The 16,875-nt window shown below is 42.8% G+C and overlaps 1 protein-coding gene across 1 annotated transcript in view; it reads left to right on the forward strand.

The window, feature by feature from the left end:
• Nucleotides 1–537: 537 nt before the first annotated feature.
• The window catches only part of KCNJ6 (potassium inwardly rectifying channel subfamily J member 6), a 314,582-nt gene continuing 298,244 nt past the window's right edge, over nt 538–16,875 (forward strand). Inside the window, exon 1 of the mRNA XM_005548694.5 lies at nt 538–1,078. The gene's annotated coding sequence lies outside the window, so the exon portion shown is untranslated. The remainder of the gene's footprint in view (nt 1,079–16,875) is intronic.

The following is a 16,875-nucleotide window of genomic DNA, read 5'->3' on the forward strand; positions in this document are numbered from 1 at the left end:
GCGCCCCCTCCGGGCCGTGCAGGCTCCGGCTCCCGCGCCGGGGCTGCCTCTCACGGATTTCATCCTGGTGGGAGGCAGTGCCCAGAGCCTCTTTTTCCTTATCTCACAAAACCCTAAAAGCCAAGCCCCTACAACCAGCAGACAAAACTGCTCCCCGAGCTTCGGCTCTTTCCTGCTTTCCAGGCGTGTCTCCGGCAATAACTTACTTAGTGGCACGGGGAGAAAGGTGGGGACTGGGGGGTCGGGAGCCGAAACCCAAAAGATTCCCCCAGCATGGAGCACCCACGTTTCCAGTGTCATGTTGGAGAGGCGGGGGATGCTTGTTGGTTTGTGCCTAGCCCACCCCCACCAAGCCCGGTCCTCGGCGCGCTGAGACGCTAGCGGGTGTGGGCCGCGGGCTGGGCGTCTCTGGGTCTGTGGCTCTGTCCTGCCCGCCCCCGCCCCTTCCTCCCGGACCGCGCCGGCGCTGTGCGGCCTTTTACCCAGCACGCGGCGCTGCGCTCGCTTTTATCTTGGAGCCGCGTCGCTTCGTGCGCTGCCAGCGGGGTTGAGCCAGTCGGCTGGAATTGAGTAGCATTCATTGAATCTGCGGATTTCATGACGTCTCTCTGCGTGGTCCATCACTTTTCTCCTAACCGGGGATTTTTTTTTACTTCTGCCACTCTTATCTTTCCCCGCTTCATTCCACCCAGTCTCCCTCCCCCGTCCCTGCCCAAACGCGTGCCCCTCCGCCCCTCCTTTGGCCCCGGTGCCCAGCCCTGCTCTCCGCGCTCGGCCGGAGGGAGCCAGTCCGGAGACGGCTGCACCTGGCTGGAGAGGCTGGGCGGGCGGAGGGGTGGAGACCCGCGGGCGCCGGGAAGCCGGACCTGGAGCAGGAGCAGCTGCGAGCAAGAATGGAGTCTCCTAACAGCCTCTCGGGGCTGATGTGAAATTTGACCACCTGATTCCAGTTTTTTTCTTTTCCTTTTCTTTTTTGCATTTCCTTCCCTCGCCATCCGTCGTGTAGTGAATTGTTCAGTCTTGCTCCGTTTCGAGAGAGGAGATCATGATTGAGTGAAGCCACCCCGTCCGCAGCCAGGTAAGCGGTGCGCTGAGCTGATCGCAGGCGAGGAGCTGGCGTCCACCTGGGCGAGGCGTTCCGTGCTCTCGGGTCCCCTTTTCCCCGCGTCCCCTTCCCCAGCTCCGCCGTCGCCCCAGGCATCTCCACTCTCATGAGAAACATTGTACCCAAGTCAGCGGAAAGGCGAGGGAGAAGCCGGTTACATAACAGAAGGGGAATCTGTTTCATACGGTTTTCATTAGCGACTGAAACTCGCACGGGGGGCGGGGGGAGGAGGGGTCTGCATCCTTGGGCTCGCAGAAACCCAGTCAGTTATTGCAGACATCATTTCAACATCCGCTGGCAAAGACGAAATGCACTGATTAACTGGCAGGGGCGGCTTGTGGTGTAGTCATTTACAGTTGGGAAAAGCCCATTGTCTTTGTGGAAGGCAGTCTTCTTGTTCTGCTTTGCATGGAGAGGAGACAACACGAGAGGGAGGAAAAGTGAGGGTTGGGGACAAACATGCGGAGAATGGGAAACAGAATACTGTAACTCCTAACTGTTCTCTATCCGTAAAACCGAAGATGTGATATGATGACTCAAAACAGTGAATAGGAAGATCTCCCTAGGAGTAAACTGAATTATTTTGTAATTGGAAGGGAAGAAAAGACGCTTTAGATAAAATGAGATGTGTGTGGCATATAGGGGACTGGGTGGCTGTGGATATTTGCTTCCCTGTGGATATATTTTCATTTTCATCAAGACATTAAGCTTGGATTAGTTTTTAAGTGAAATAACATCAGTATTCCCAAAACCCAATAAAAGCCCAGTGGATCCACAGGTACATCTGTTGTACTAGGTGCAATATGGAGAGATTCTCAGGGGAAAAATATATCTTAATAGAAACAGCCACAGAGATAGGGTGAGGTTAGTGGAAAAACAAAATACCAGAATTTTCCAAAGAATTCCGCCTCCAAAAAAAAAAAAAAAGAAAAAGAAAAAAACAAAACACCACAACTCCAGTGTTTGGGAGTTGGAGATGTATTATATGTTTAGAGTGTTTCCCAACTGCTGTTATCCAAAGTCTGTTGGTCCCAGGGAGCCCCACGGTACCGGGGGCAATGCCACATCCTGCTAGCCCTGTTCCCTGCCTGCCTTTCTTTTGCTGAAAAAAAACGGAGAAGGGTGATGTCCAGGAACTGCTTAGGGAGAAAAAAGGGCTTGCTACAGTCAGGGCTGAGCTAACTGAGCTTCGCCCATTTTGCCTGGAGAAAGAGAAAGAGCTCGAGTCTCCATGGCGACCCAGGTGGGAGGGAAGACCGCAGCTCCAGTTACAGGGGAAAAAAATTGGACAAAACTTTCCCGGCTCCAGGCAAGGGAATAAGCCAGCCGCGTGCCCTGTGGCGGGTCCCAGGGCATCAGTTGTGCCCAACTCCCTGACGGCGACGCTCGAGAGGGCGCCCAGAGCTGGTCGGTGTCCCTCAAACCTCCCGTAAGTTGCCCGGGGGCCGCCGAGGTGGTGGTTCCCGAGCGGGTTCCGGATTCAGCACCAAGGCCAGAGCCCAGGAGCCGCGGGTGCAGCCTCACCGGTCTGCAGCCCCCAGCGAACGGTACCCACTTCTTGGTCGCTGGAGGTCAATCACTTTCTATAAAGAAACGAGTCTTTGGCTCGTGCAGAAGCTGGATATCAAATTACCCACGGAATTACGTGAGGCAAAGAAGCTTGCAAATCATCCATTTTATGCATGGCGGTGCATCGGGGAAACTATTCAGAATCAAGAACACTGGGACAGGGAAAGACCTGAGCTGAACTGAGAGTGGAGACAGGATTCCGTCCTCAGGGGGAGAAAAAGGACGTGCGCGCTCACAGACAGACACAGACACAGACAGACAGACAGACAGACAGACAGACACACACACTCACACACACACTGTGATCTGTCCCTGATGAGGGTTGCTAGTTTCAGCTGAGTCCCTTTGGCTTTCAAAAGCATGCATCCCTTGCCCTCTCATGCTTCTCTCTTTAACTTTTTGTTGGGCATAGATGGCAGAAGGGAGCTGTGGAAGCACCCTGGTCAGCGAGAGGCCAGCCAACCAAGTTCGCTTGTTCGTTCGTGCTTTCTTTTTTTTTTTTTTTTTGAGATGGAGTCTCGCTCTGTCACCCAGGCTAGAGTGCGGTGGCTCTATCTTGGCTAACTGCAAACTCCGCCTCCTGGTTTCAAGCAATTCTCCTGCCTCAGCCTCCTGAGTAGCTGGGATTACAGGTGCGCACCACCACGCCCAGCTAACTTTTGTATTTTTAGTAGAGATGGGGTTTCACCATGTTGGTCAGGCTGGTCTCGAACTCCTGACCTTGTGATCCGCCTGCCTCAGCCTCCCAGAGTGCTGGGATTACAGGCGTGAGCCACCGTGTCCGGCCCAACCAAGTTCTTTCTAAGGGTCCTAGGACTCAAGAGGGTGGAGAAATAGTTTCCTCTCATTCTAGACCTGGAAGAAATCAAAATGACACTGGTGAGCTCCCAAAAAGGAGAGAGAGTGTGTTAGCAAGATGAGAGCCAGTGATCACATCTTCAAGCCTGTGTGTGAGCAAGGTGGCTACATTTCCTAGGTTGCAGGCATAAGAAACCAAGAAACCGAAAGGAGTCACTTCTCTTAATACAAACAAGGAAGAAACTGCAGGAGGGGAGGATTTATTACCATTCCAGTTCCATTTCAACATTTATACAGGGAAAACAGGTAAGTCCATCAAGCCCTCTGCTCTCACTTTACCGGAAGCTGGTCTTTGTCCTGCTCTCATCCTTTGTAGTAGGTCCCCCACCACACCACTGTACTGATATGAAGAGGAAAAATAATACAGGAAGGTGACAGTCATATTTTATATGGAATGCCTGTAAGATTGCCATCCAGGTGTTACAAGGTACAATTTGAATTGCAGAGTCCAGGCAAGGTTTGGCAACTGGTTGGAAATGTTGATAATTCTTCACCAGTATCCCTGGCTGCTTTCCTGTTTTGTGGATGCACTCGTGTATGAGGTCTTGAGCTGGTTCTGGTTTGTTATTTTTAATGGTAAACAAGATATGATCCTGGCTTTCCTTGCTGGGCTTTCCAAGTGTGACATGTTGTTTCTAAAGATATTGCATGCTGAGCACTCAGGATGTGGTTAAAGCCGTGTGTTTATACCTTCCAGTCTTTTCAAATGATTGCTAGTGAAGACAGAGCAATCTATTTCAAACCTAAGCAAAAGGATGAGTTATTACACTATTTCTTACATTTCAGTTCCTGATAGGTATTGGCAAGTTTATCCGTAATTTAGTTGATGAAAGGGTTGCTACCTAAAGTAGACAGAAGAAGTGATGCATGGAGTATTAAACAAAGCAGCTGTTCCCTGGGATTTGTTCCGTCTGATATTATCAGCAGAAGGGAAGTAGACATTCATTATGAGGATGAAGCTACACAAGAATATAGACTGTTAGATAAACAAAGTATTTCTGAGTTCTAAAGTTCAATTTCTCTTATAAATTAAAAAAGGGGGGTGGTGTCAATAATCTAGGTATATGAAATTACTCAGTCAATAATCTTTACTTCTGGTAGATTCCATGCTCACATATTCAGTTCTTATGCACCGAACTATGACTTGCTTTCTTCCTATTGATGAACAAAGTGTCACTATGCCCTTTGCAGTCAATAGCATACTCAAAAATAATTGGTTTACTCATTTCAAATAAGATTTGTTAAGGAGAGCAAATTGTGAAAATTTGCCCCCATTTACTTGGTTGCATTTTGCTATTTTAAAAAAGTCATTTTGATACCTCATCTAGGTATTGCCTAAACAGTAGTTACCTCATCTAGGTATTGTCTAAACATTGGTATGTAGTGTTTTCCTTTGTGTGACACAGGTCTTTATTTAATACAGAGGACTTACATGAACTGTTTCCCTTGAGAACATAGAAGGACTTTTAATTCAGTCTCGTATTTCTCCCTATCATCTCAGTCTACCTCTACTTTATAGGGGGAAAAATTACAATAGTTATTTAAGAAGTGATAGAAAAAAATTCACTGGAGATTAAAAATAAAATACCCTTATGGAGTCTTAACCCCATTCACGGATTTTCGCAGGTAGAAAATGTGCTGTCCTCAAAGGTTTAGTGTTGACCATGTAAACCTTAATGAAAATAAGGTAAACCTTCTTTATGGAAAGGCAGGCAGATAAGGTGAAGCTCTTCTCTTTTTCACCAGCTCTTCCTTTATCAAATGATATGTAGGTAATATGGAAATGGAAATGGACCAGAGATAGGCAGAGTAGAGGGAAGGAAGAAAGTGAGGGGAAAAGGCAGTTCCTTATTGCTACCAGCTTTAAAGTGATAATACTTTTCAAAGTAAGGTTGGTTTTTCTAAGTTCATTGTATTAGAACTTTAAGTTTGGTGGAATTAAGATGTTTAGATTCAGTTAACTTGGATGTATAGCTTATTGAGATGGCATTTATTGTTTCTTCACTTTATCTTCAATAATTGACATTTAAGTACCAAAAGACAATTGCTTCATTCTGGAGTTTTACAAAATTATTAAATTTGGTAATACCAGTAAGGGGGAAATTGGCAGTTAAGTTGAAAAATCATCAAAACACTTTTGTTGAATTAGAGTTTTCTTTTTAATTGTAGTAAAAGTGTTTGGAGAGATAGAAAAATAAAATGTAGCTGTTTAGGATAAAAATACATTTTAAAATGCATTTTAAATAATTATTTCTAGAAATAATTAGGCTCCAGTAAAAAGAAGAGATAATCACAATTGCAGTTAATGCTCTAATGGTATTCTGAATTTCCTCTGGCAAAGGACTAGAATATACATATACTTGCTATCATTTTAATAACTTTAAATAATAGTGAATTTATTTTTCTCAAAGAGCAGTCTCATCATTAAAAGAATAGTCTGTATCCTCTCTAAACTGTAGCTTTGATCTAACCACACCTGCTAATCAATTGGAAATATTCATTTATTTATTTGTTACCAAATTGAATTATTGTTTACACAAACCTCAGAGAATGATTTTGTGCAGCGTGCAATGTTCGAATCGTCATTCAGATCTGTATTTTATCTGGAATGCAGTAAGGCCATCGATCAATTTTCCCAATTACAATGTGTAAAATTAATCCTAAATTTTAACCAAGTGACTTTTTAATTTATGTCTATACAAATGTATCCAAGTCAGATTAAACCCATTCTTTCCTTGAGTCTCATGTTTCTCATTTTTTTCTGTATGGCTGTGCTTAGGACCAGGAATCATACAGTACTGGTGATTCTTTTAGTGAATAGATTTTGGCTAACATGCATCACTGATCTTATTCCCAGTCACAGAGATGTGGTTTCCGACATGAAATCCTTATAAAAGGAACCAGAAAGTGCATCGGTAGCTAAAAAGATCTATGTCCTTGCCAACAACTGTTCTGGTGGACTAAATCTGAAGGTAGTATATGCAATGTGAGAGACATATCTATAAATTAAGTTTAAATACTGTGGCAGTTTCCTCTTTAAACTTACAGACATCTACTTTTTTCTTATCCATTGATTTTTTTAGTGATGCTCTAAATTCCTCTTGTATCATCTAGCAAGAACTTGTGCAAGTTTGACAACATGCTTGGTAGGCCGTATTGCTCCGTGATTAAGACCACAGGCTCTGATGTTTCTCGCTAACTGAATCTGCATCAAGGTCTAGGTGTATCTGTCAGTATTTGCTAAGTTTGGTGCAGTAACAGCAACCCCAGCATCTCAGTGGCTTACAAAACAAACGGGTATTATTCCCTGGAGCTCTGTGCCTCTGCTGATCAGCTGTGGCTCTGCCCCCTGTGTCGTCTTCATTCTGGAATTCAAGATCAAGAACCGATCTGGTCTGGAACGCTCCATCCCAGTATCAAAGAAAAAGGAGAATCCCAAGTTAAGCAATGGCCCTTAACATTCCTGCTCACATATGGCACAAGTTATCCACTCACATTCCATTGGTCAGACAATTCACATGTCACACCAGTGCCAATGATCAGTGGGAAGGAGATGTATATTTCTCCCACAGTGAAGCACTGAAAGCCGTGCAGCAACAGGTGGAGGTACCTAATCTTTCAGGGAGGGAAGAGAACAATTGGAGGCAATTATGTAATCCACTATGCTAACTGTGTGACCTTAATCAACTTTATGCCTTGGTTTCCCTATCATAAAATAATAACAATAAGAGTAACAGTAGGCCGGGCACGGTGGCTCAAGCCTGTAATCCCAGCACTTTGGGAGGCCGAGACAGGTGGATCACGAGGTCAGGAGATCGAGACCATCCTGGCTAACACGGTGAAACCCTGTCTCTACTAAAAAATACAAAAAACTAACCGGGCATGGTGGCGGGTGCCTGTAGTCCCAGCTACTCACGAGGCTGAGGCAGGAGAATGGTGTGAACCCGGGAGGCGGAGCTTGCAGTGAGCTGAGATCCGGCCATTGCACTCCAGCCTGGGCGACAGAGCAAGACTCCGTCTCAAAAAAAAAAAAAAAAAAGAGTAATAGTAAACAATAAGAGTAACATAATATTTTATGTTATCATAAAATAATAACAATAAGAGAATAGTAACAATAAGAGTGACATTTCATAACAATAGAAATGTTATAAGGATTGACGTGATAATGTAAATAAAGTTCTTAGCACACACCAGGAGCAGTGGCTTATGCCCATAATCCCAGCACTTTGGGAGGCCAAGGTGGGTGAATCACTTGAGGCCAGGAGATAACTTGAGACCAGCCTGGCCAATGTGACAAAACCCCATCTCTACTAAAAATACAAAAATCAGCCAGGTGTGGTGGCACATGCCTATAGTCCCAGCTACTCAGGAGGCTGAGGCACAAGAATTGCTTGAACCTGGGAGGCAGATGTTGCAGTGAGCTGAGATCCACACCACTGCACTCCAGACTCCATCTCCAAAAAAAAGTTCTTAGTACAATGTCCAGCACAAAGTAGGCACTTTATAAATAGCAGATGTTGTTATTCATTTATTGCAATGTGGCAATAACTTCAGTTCTTGATGAGTCTGTGTATACTATATTAATTAGAAAGCTCTTGAAACAGAAAATTTTTAAATCTCACTAATTTAGCAAAATAGAAGAGTTCTGTCATTCACATAAATCTAATTGGTTGATGCCATACAAGGACCCAGGCTGTGGACACTTTGTCGTCTTTAGCACGTGGCTTCTAATATCTCCTGAGTGGTGATATCCAACTAGCAGACAAGGAAAGAGGGAGAGTAGATGATTATGTGGAAGATTTTAATGATCCGGGCCTGGAAGTAATGTATATCACTCCTATTCATATTCTATGGTCATACCCTAACTGCAAGAGTAGCTGCAAATTGTAGTTCAGCTCTATATCCAGGAGGAGGGGAAACTGGTAGGGTGAACACACTGGAGTCTTTGGTATGCATGCCCAATATAAATGTCTGGCAACAAAGAAATACAGCTAATGTAAATCAGGAATATAGTAAGGCAGAGGAAATGATTTGTCCCCGTGGTGAAAAGATTCCTGGTAGAGATAATATTTCCTGGTGTCCTTGAATCATTCTTTAGTGGTGTATTTTTTAAAACAAATTAATTGGGATATTTTGACTTTTGGAGTAGGTGTAGATGGTTCTTAACAAAAGAGATGCAAATATATATTGTTTGATTTCTGTTAGCTGATCTGTTAAAGTAGACACAAAGGAGAAAAGCCAACTTCACAACCCATGCTCAAAAGCAATGTTCTAATGCTGACAATTACACCCACACTGTGTCTAAGAATGCTGAAGAATTAGATGCTGTCTTCTAATATCTGGCACTTGCTGTTGACTAGCAATTTGCATTTTGTTTTAAATCACATAAATGTCTATAGGTTAGACACATGCTGTAAGTTTAGGTTGAATTAATCTACTAATAGTCATTGTTCTCCTGAAAATAGACCATGTAATTTGTAAGTAGTGTTTGAGAACCTCTGCTTCCCTCAAGGAGAAGAGTTGGAAACTAACTTCCATACCTTTTCACTAGAAGCAAAAGAACGGCTTTAATGCCAAACTTACAACCTGGAAAAGAGAAATGTCAGGGAGAAATGTATGAGAAGACTATGAGAGGAAGAACCAGAAGAAACAGGGTGGTGATCCATAATGCTTCTAGTTCTCTTACATCTTTTCCATTTCCCTAACTCAGATATCACAGCCACCTACACTCATGCAGGGGAAAACATTAGGAAACTGAAATAGTAAATACCAGTAATGCATGTTAATCCTTCCATGGGGCAGTAATACCGGATTAGAAAACTCTTGACTTCTTCAAATATCTTGCCATTCCAAAGTAAATAATGTCTCCTAGTGGAACTTCTGTTTAATGAAGAGAATGTTTTTGAGGAGAGGATTTATTTCACTGCCACATTCAATCATTTCAATTTAAAAGGGATGTAATCCAACAATCTATGTGCAGAAGGGAATAGGCAGGACAGTAGGTGAGTCCAAACTGTGTAATATTCGAGTAGATGAAAGAATTAGGGGTGTTTTCCCTGGAGAATATGTGGAGGAGGAGCCATGATAGTTGTTTTCAGGCATCTTACTGTTTGAAGATGAAGGAAAGATTATAATTGTTCTGCCGGGTTCTCAGGGATAAAAGTGGGGCCCAGCAGTAGAAGCTACAAAGTGACATATTTTGGTTCAACATAAGAAATCATTTTCAGTAGTCAGAGCGGGACAGAGGGAATATGATCTGTCTTCTCTGCGTTTTCACAGTTCTGAATTCTTTGTCACTAGAACATAAAGAAGCTGAGAAAGCTAGGAACTGGGGTTGGAGTTCACGTATTTCAAAGTCTCTGCCAACACGGAGCACTTCTAATGGCTGTGAGAGAAACAGTGCCCTTCAGCATCAGTCAGCAAATCAGACTGGACCTCACCACTCTATGGGGCCATTGCTTTGACTTAGGGAGCCATCATTTCTCTATAAAAGAAATGAATCGGCCGGGCGCGGTGGCTCAAGCCTGTAATCCCAGCACTTTGGGAGGCCGAGACGGGTGGATCACGAGGTCAGGAGATCGAGACCATCCTGGCTAACATGGTGAAACCCCGTCTCTACTAAAAAATATACAAAAACTAGCTGGGCGAGGTGGCGGGCGCCTGTAGTCCAGCTACTCGGGAGGCTGAGGCAGGAGAATGGCGTAAACCCGGGAGGCGGAGCTTGCAGTGAGCTGAGATCCGGCCACTGCACTCCAGCCTGGGCGACAGAGCGAGACTCCATCTCAAAAAAAAAAAAAAAAAAAAAAAGAAATGAATCACATTTAACCAAAAATGACATCTCAGTCCCTACACGAACCTTGTGGTCTATGAGAGTGGGTCTGGAATGCAGTGATCACATGACCGAGAAGAGGCAGGGTACAGGACCCACTGCTCACGGAAAAGCTTTACCCTTGCTTTATGTTGTCAACAAGCTACCTTCAGTCAAAAGACAGGGAACGAAATCTCTCTTTGGAGGCTTTTGCATCACCTTACAGTCTTACAAGACTCTATGACGAGTTAGGCAGAGCACACTTCAGATTCTTAGACGTCTCTAACATGTAAAATATAGTGCTACTAACATGTAATTCCTACTCTCAAGAAATCCAGTTTCAATAATGGCAAAGAAGGGGTAGATTCCTTCCTCTTCAGCTGTCTCCCAAGGTCTCCCCACTGAATACCCTAAACATATTCACGCTCTTGAATTTTCATTAGCCCTTCTGGGGTGTCTAGGCCCACAGCAGTAAAGCATATAAAGAGAGGGCAGAAAGAGGAGGGCAAATAAAGAACCTATGACATTATGTGTTGTCATAAGAGGGATTCTTTCATTGGAAGAAAGGCCAAATTAGGCGGTGGCCCTTTTTTTTTTTTTTTTTTTATCAGCACTCAAGGAGTGTTGGGCCCAAGCCCACACTTCACATGTCACCTTGACTGACCACAGGTGGTGTCTCTGTGGGCAAAAGGAGGCATCAGAGCTGATGAAAATCAGCTGAGGTCAGTGGTTCCCAAAGTATGTCCTTGAACCAGCAGCAGTATCACCAGGAAGCTGGCTACAAATGCAAATTCTCAAACCTACCCCCAATCTACTGGATCAGGAACCCTGAGGACAGGGCCAATCATCTGCCCATCCCCTCCAGGGATTCTGACGCACTGTAAAGGGTGGCTTAGGTGTCCCTCAGATCTGCTTTAAGGAGGAACCCAGACACAATGCCCCTTCTCACAACCTTCTTCCCACAATAAAGACCTCTGAGTGCATGCTCATGCAAGAGCCATGCAGAGTCGCAACTAGAGATGGAATGCCAGAATGCCCACTGCCAAGGCAGATTTAACCTGGACTCAATGTCTAGGCGCAGGGGAAAAGCAAAAACAAAAAGCTTTTGGTCCATCAGAAAAAATATGCATGATCACACTAAGTTGCAAAGATTATGAGCACAAAGCAAGGACTGGATTCTCTGTTATGCAGGTTATTTAAATAAACTGCTTAGTATTTTGGAATTATAGTTAATCCATCCTGAAGTTTCTTTGTTCTTTTCAAAATTAGTAGTCTCATTTATTATCCTTTAAATAAAAGACACTATCAGTGAATAAGAATGTTGTACTCTTGAGAAAACCCATATTAAGAAAATTGAATAGAGGGCTTATCACAGCAGACCTTCATGCAGTCAAGTGAGGAATAATTATATAACATTTACTTTCATTCAAAACATCTCCTGACCACCTTCATATTGCCAGAAACTGGCCTTTCATAGCTATGTCCAGAATTGTCTTAGCTTCTTGGGTTAGTCAGTCAACAAATCTCTGCTAAGTACCTACTATCTAAAGAAGACAAGGGGACATAGGAAAAAAAAAAGTCCTGATTTCACTTCCCAGAGGCCTTAAACTTAGAAAATGAGAGTATTGATGAAACAATAATGTACACAAAGAAGCATAGCATTACACGAGAGAATGGTACTAGACTTTAAGTGAGGGAGGAGAACATTAATAAGGGCTGGTATCTGCAGAAAACATCCAGGGATGTGGGGAAATGTGAAGGAGTCTTGGAAGAAGAGTAGTGTTTTGTTGCTTAGTAAGGTTTTCCCAGGAGAAAGGAGGGCTTTCCAATGAGGAACCCACCTATAGGTTGGTGCAAAAGTAGTTGTGGTTTTGCCATTACCCATATATGGGGCATGTTGGCAATGAGGATTGATCAGGCAGGGGTATGGTCTACCACACCATGGAAATCAGAGCGCCGCACATTGGCATGGTACGTGAGCTCATAGCTCTTGGAGAAGCGACTGCTTTGATTGGGGGCAAGTGGGAGGAAATACAGGGATTTAAATCTGGCCGTCATGAGCAAGACAGGGTTAAATACTGGGATTAGGACACACAGCTAGGACACTGATGAGAAGGCAAGAAACCCTAAGCATGTGCAAAGCAGTAAACAAGTAATAGAAAAATGGACCCGCTTTAGTGCCATCAGTAGTGCTGAGAGCAGATAATCACTCATGAGCCGAGAGAGCAGGCTGATGATGGATTCTGCCCAAAGAAAGCTCTCACACCACGCTGCATGGGCCAGAGGGAGCGCACGTGGCTGCAGTCCAGGCGCAGAGTGTTGAGGTTGTTCCAGTGAATAAATAGCGGTGCTGGGCAGAGAGCTAGGTGAGCCGCTGCAGCAGCCAGATAGGGCTGTGGTGTATTGTCACTTTCACGTGCAAGGTTTTGGCTGGCAGAGTTTAAGAGCATGTTTTTGGGGATTTGCTGTGAATGGGAAATGTGTTAATCCTGAATATGATGGGACCATTTTATTTTGTGATCTGGAGCAGAGAGTAGACAAGACTCCTCTTTTTCTCATGTGCAAAAACAATGTTACTTGATGTTCATCTCCTAGTCATTCAGTCATATCTGTCAAACTACAAACCTTCTCTCTGCCCATGAAGTAAAACTCACTTATGCTTTGATAGAAGTCACTGGGAATTTAGCCTGGCTCCCAAGCAGCATGAATGGAGACCCCATGAAAACAAGGAGTCTATGGTAAAAATATAAAATGGGGTTTACGTGGAACCCACCTGAGTCTGCAAATAATCTTTATGGCACAGCCCACTACTTCAGTATAGTGATAAGTGTGGGTCAGTCTAGAACTTCCAAGTAAGTGAAGATAATTTTTTCAAGACCACAAAATCATACCAAAAAAAAAAAAAAAAAGAACAAAAATACCTTGCTGTAATGAACTTTATTTTTCAGGGAAATTGTTGATTTGGCTGGCACCACTGAGATAGTCTTCTCTATTCCTGTCATGTGCATAAGTGGAGTTTATTTTAAGTTAGCAAGGCTGAGTCTTTTGTGAGATTCAGCTCTCATGGGAAGTACAAAGTGGTTATCTTGGCCACTGGGATAATAGCTAGAACATGGGATCCTGCATCAGGAGGTATATTTCACCTGAAAATCCCTGGGTTATAAATCACCCAAACAATACCGAAGTCATTCACAATAGCCCACCCACAAAGAGTGTGAAACCTGGACTTTAGAGCAGCTGATAGAAGGGATGACATTGTGGTTTCAGCAACCCAAAAAACTGTTGTGGGATGGGAGAATTTAATTAAAACCCACCAGCCATTTTCAAATACACCCCCAATATTTTCATTGCATTAATAAGGTTTTCTTAAAATGATCAGTTATTCAACAATACTGGATTTTTTTTGGTACTCTCAACCAATACAAAGTAAATTGTCCTTTTATTACAAAGTAGGTGTCAGGAGGCTGTTAGCACTAAAGACAGACCCTGGGTGTCCTGGAGAAAAATCATAACCTCATTTGACTACCTGAGTCCTTGCAATGTGCAAGTATTGTTGTAGTTCATTTCTTTCTTCAGGTAAAGAATCTGGACTCAAGTTGCTTCTTTTTTTTAAATTTCCAGATGAACTGTTGATATTGCTAAAATAAGGCAGGACTTACACATGGAGAGTGATAAACAGAGTGAGGAGCCCTGTGTGTCTGTCCTGGCTTCTTCCCATGTCGTTTCAGACGTTGGTAATCTGACTGAGTCATTTATGCTTCATATTCCAACCACAAAACAGATCCAATCACTCTGTCCCCTTAAGGCACCCCAAGATTCCATACAATGGTCAATTGCATGATGAATTAGTCCATTCTTATGCTGCTAATAAAGACATACCTGAGACTGGGTGATTTATAAAGGAAAGAGGTTTAGTGGACTCACAGTTCCACATGGCTGGGGAGGCCTCACAATCGTGGTGGAAGATGAAAGAAGAGCAAAGGCACATCTTACATGGTGACAGGCAAGAGAGCTTGTGTGGGGGAACTCCCCTTTACAAAACCATCAGATCTCATGAGACTTATTCACTACCATGAGAACAGTATGGGGGAAACTACCCCCATGGTTCAGTTATCTCCACCTGGCCCCACCCTTGACACATGGGGATTATTACAATTCAAGGTGAGATTTGAGTGGGGATACAGCCAAATCATATCATGAGAAAAGACAAGAGGGATCTCACTGAGTTGGCAAAGAAAGAAAAAACACTGAGTAGGACGTTGAAGCTCTTAGCACCTGAAAAGGAATTGCAGACAATTGTTTCTAATAAAGAGAAAGGAAAAAAAAAAATGGGCTTAAGATATGTGCAAGAGGGACTTGCTAAAAACAGAGGTTCTGACACCCTGGAATTGTTTTAAAAGGAAGGAAGGGTAATTTATATGCTGTCATGTCAGAGAAATCAAAACAATAAACTAGGTGACTTCTTGAGTTAGATGTCCAGGTCATTGAATTTGAGATGTCAATTGAAAGGATATTTGAAAATGCCACCAAAATGCAAAGTCATGTTCTCAGGCTTGAGCTTTTATCTTCTCACCACGGGCACTGTCTGTGGGGTTTCTTTTGCAGCCACCCTGTGGGCTGGTGCCTTCCTGTACACTTTTCCTCTCTGCCAGATGCAAACTCCTTTGCCAACAAGGGTCAGACTATACATTATTGCATCCCCTATGTGTCTCTTCAAGGAGTTTCATGGAAGGGCCATTCAATATGTGATATTTGAATAATATTTCTATAATCCTTAAAGTGTACTGAGAACTACTAGAAACTATTAAAACTATTAAAAATAGTTGTCTTTGGAAAAATAATACAGAATCTATTATTCCATGTAGGCACATTGTAGCCGTTTCTATGAATGCAGTGAGGAACCACTGTACAAGAAATAAAACACCAAAATACTGTTATGTAGGTCAGAGGGGAGATGTCACATGGGAAAGAGCTTTCTTCTTTTCTTAGTAACTTGTACTGGCAAAAACATCCATTCTAGATGTCACTCAGATGTGATATTTAAATGATGGAGAAGGAATAAATTTGTGTTTCAGATGGGACAAGGGAAGTAACATTCACTTCTCTAAGCCATATAAAAATTGGAGCACAGTCCAGGTCACTGATTTCTGGTCTTTCTGTATTGGCATTGTTCTTCTGGGTTGCTTTAAAGATCTTCAAAACCTGAGTCCTCATGCCCTTGGATATAACCATATTTCCTTTCTAGGAGCCTGAGAGATTGGAATTCACCTGGAGTCATGTGGTTCTATAGGATGAGTTTGACAGACACTGAACTCTATTAGATGAGTTATTTTACTTCTCTCTATATCAGGTTTTCTAGCTACAAAATTGGGATAATTAAGAAAAAAAAAACACAATAAATTAGTAAGCTGGTTTTCCTGTCCCTTGCTTCTAAGAGGATATGAAAAACTGTAATAAACAATTTAATGATTTTATAATTTTTTAATGCCAAGCATATGTGTTACTTCAGAAGGCAGATATGCTACTTACACTACTCTTGTAGGGCTTTAAAGAAGAAATAAATAACTTTAAGAATAGAATAATGACCCAGTTACATCCCAGGGCACCTATATCATGAAAGACTGAACTGTGTCCAGCACAGCACACTCACCAACATAGAGAAGGGAGCTCGCTTTTTAGAAAGATTTTTAACAACTGGATTTGAAATCCTAACTTGAAATTCTGTTTGTTCCTGGTTGAGTCAATTATCCAAATAATTCAAATTAAACTGGAACACTCCAGTCCTGAAGCATTTTCAATCTTCAAAATTTTACAGTGAAGTCAAGGTCAATGCTCTTATGATTACAGATGAGTTTGAACATGTCTGTAGATACATGTGTGGGGGTGGGAGGAGCTCTCCACCTTTATCCCTCTATTTCCATGTGGTTTCCATACACATGGCACTTTTCAGATCCACCCTGGGGAACTTTCACCAGTAGAAATGCAGAGAACGTGTATTTTGGGTGTGGCCTAACTTGTGGAAACCAACCTACTCTTTCTCTAAGACAACACTCACCTTTAAAGTAACTTCCCAATTTGAGCTCTTCCACTGTTTTAACATTTCTGCAAAGCAAACGGTGTTTATTGCTAATTCAGAAAAGTAAACACATTTTAACGTCAGTGAATTCTGTGCTCAAACAGCTTGACCAAAGACAATAAAATACTGTCAATTTATTTTACCTGAGCCTTTGCCGTTTGTTTGTTGCACAAGTATGTTCAATGTAGAAAAATGTGAAAATGTGAAAATTCAGATAAGCTAAAGTTTTGAACAAAGGAAGGAGAGAAGGAAGGGGGAGACAGAAGTGGGGGAGAAAAGAGCACATACTGTAAATAGGAGGGTTTACTTATGTTTTATAACTAAAATTGGATCATCATATATTGTTGACTGATACTGTTATTTGATAGTTCATTATCAACTTCTCTCCAAGTCAGGAATGAGGAGTGACTTGTGGATTTCTTTGGGCTCATTGTCTCTTACTGTGTGTCTCACTCCCTG

This window comes from Macaca fascicularis, chromosome 3, assembly GCF_037993035.2.
Source record: "Macaca fascicularis isolate 582-1 chromosome 3, T2T-MFA8v1.1".
Lineage (NCBI taxonomy): Eukaryota > Metazoa > Chordata > Mammalia > Primates > Cercopithecidae > Macaca > Macaca fascicularis.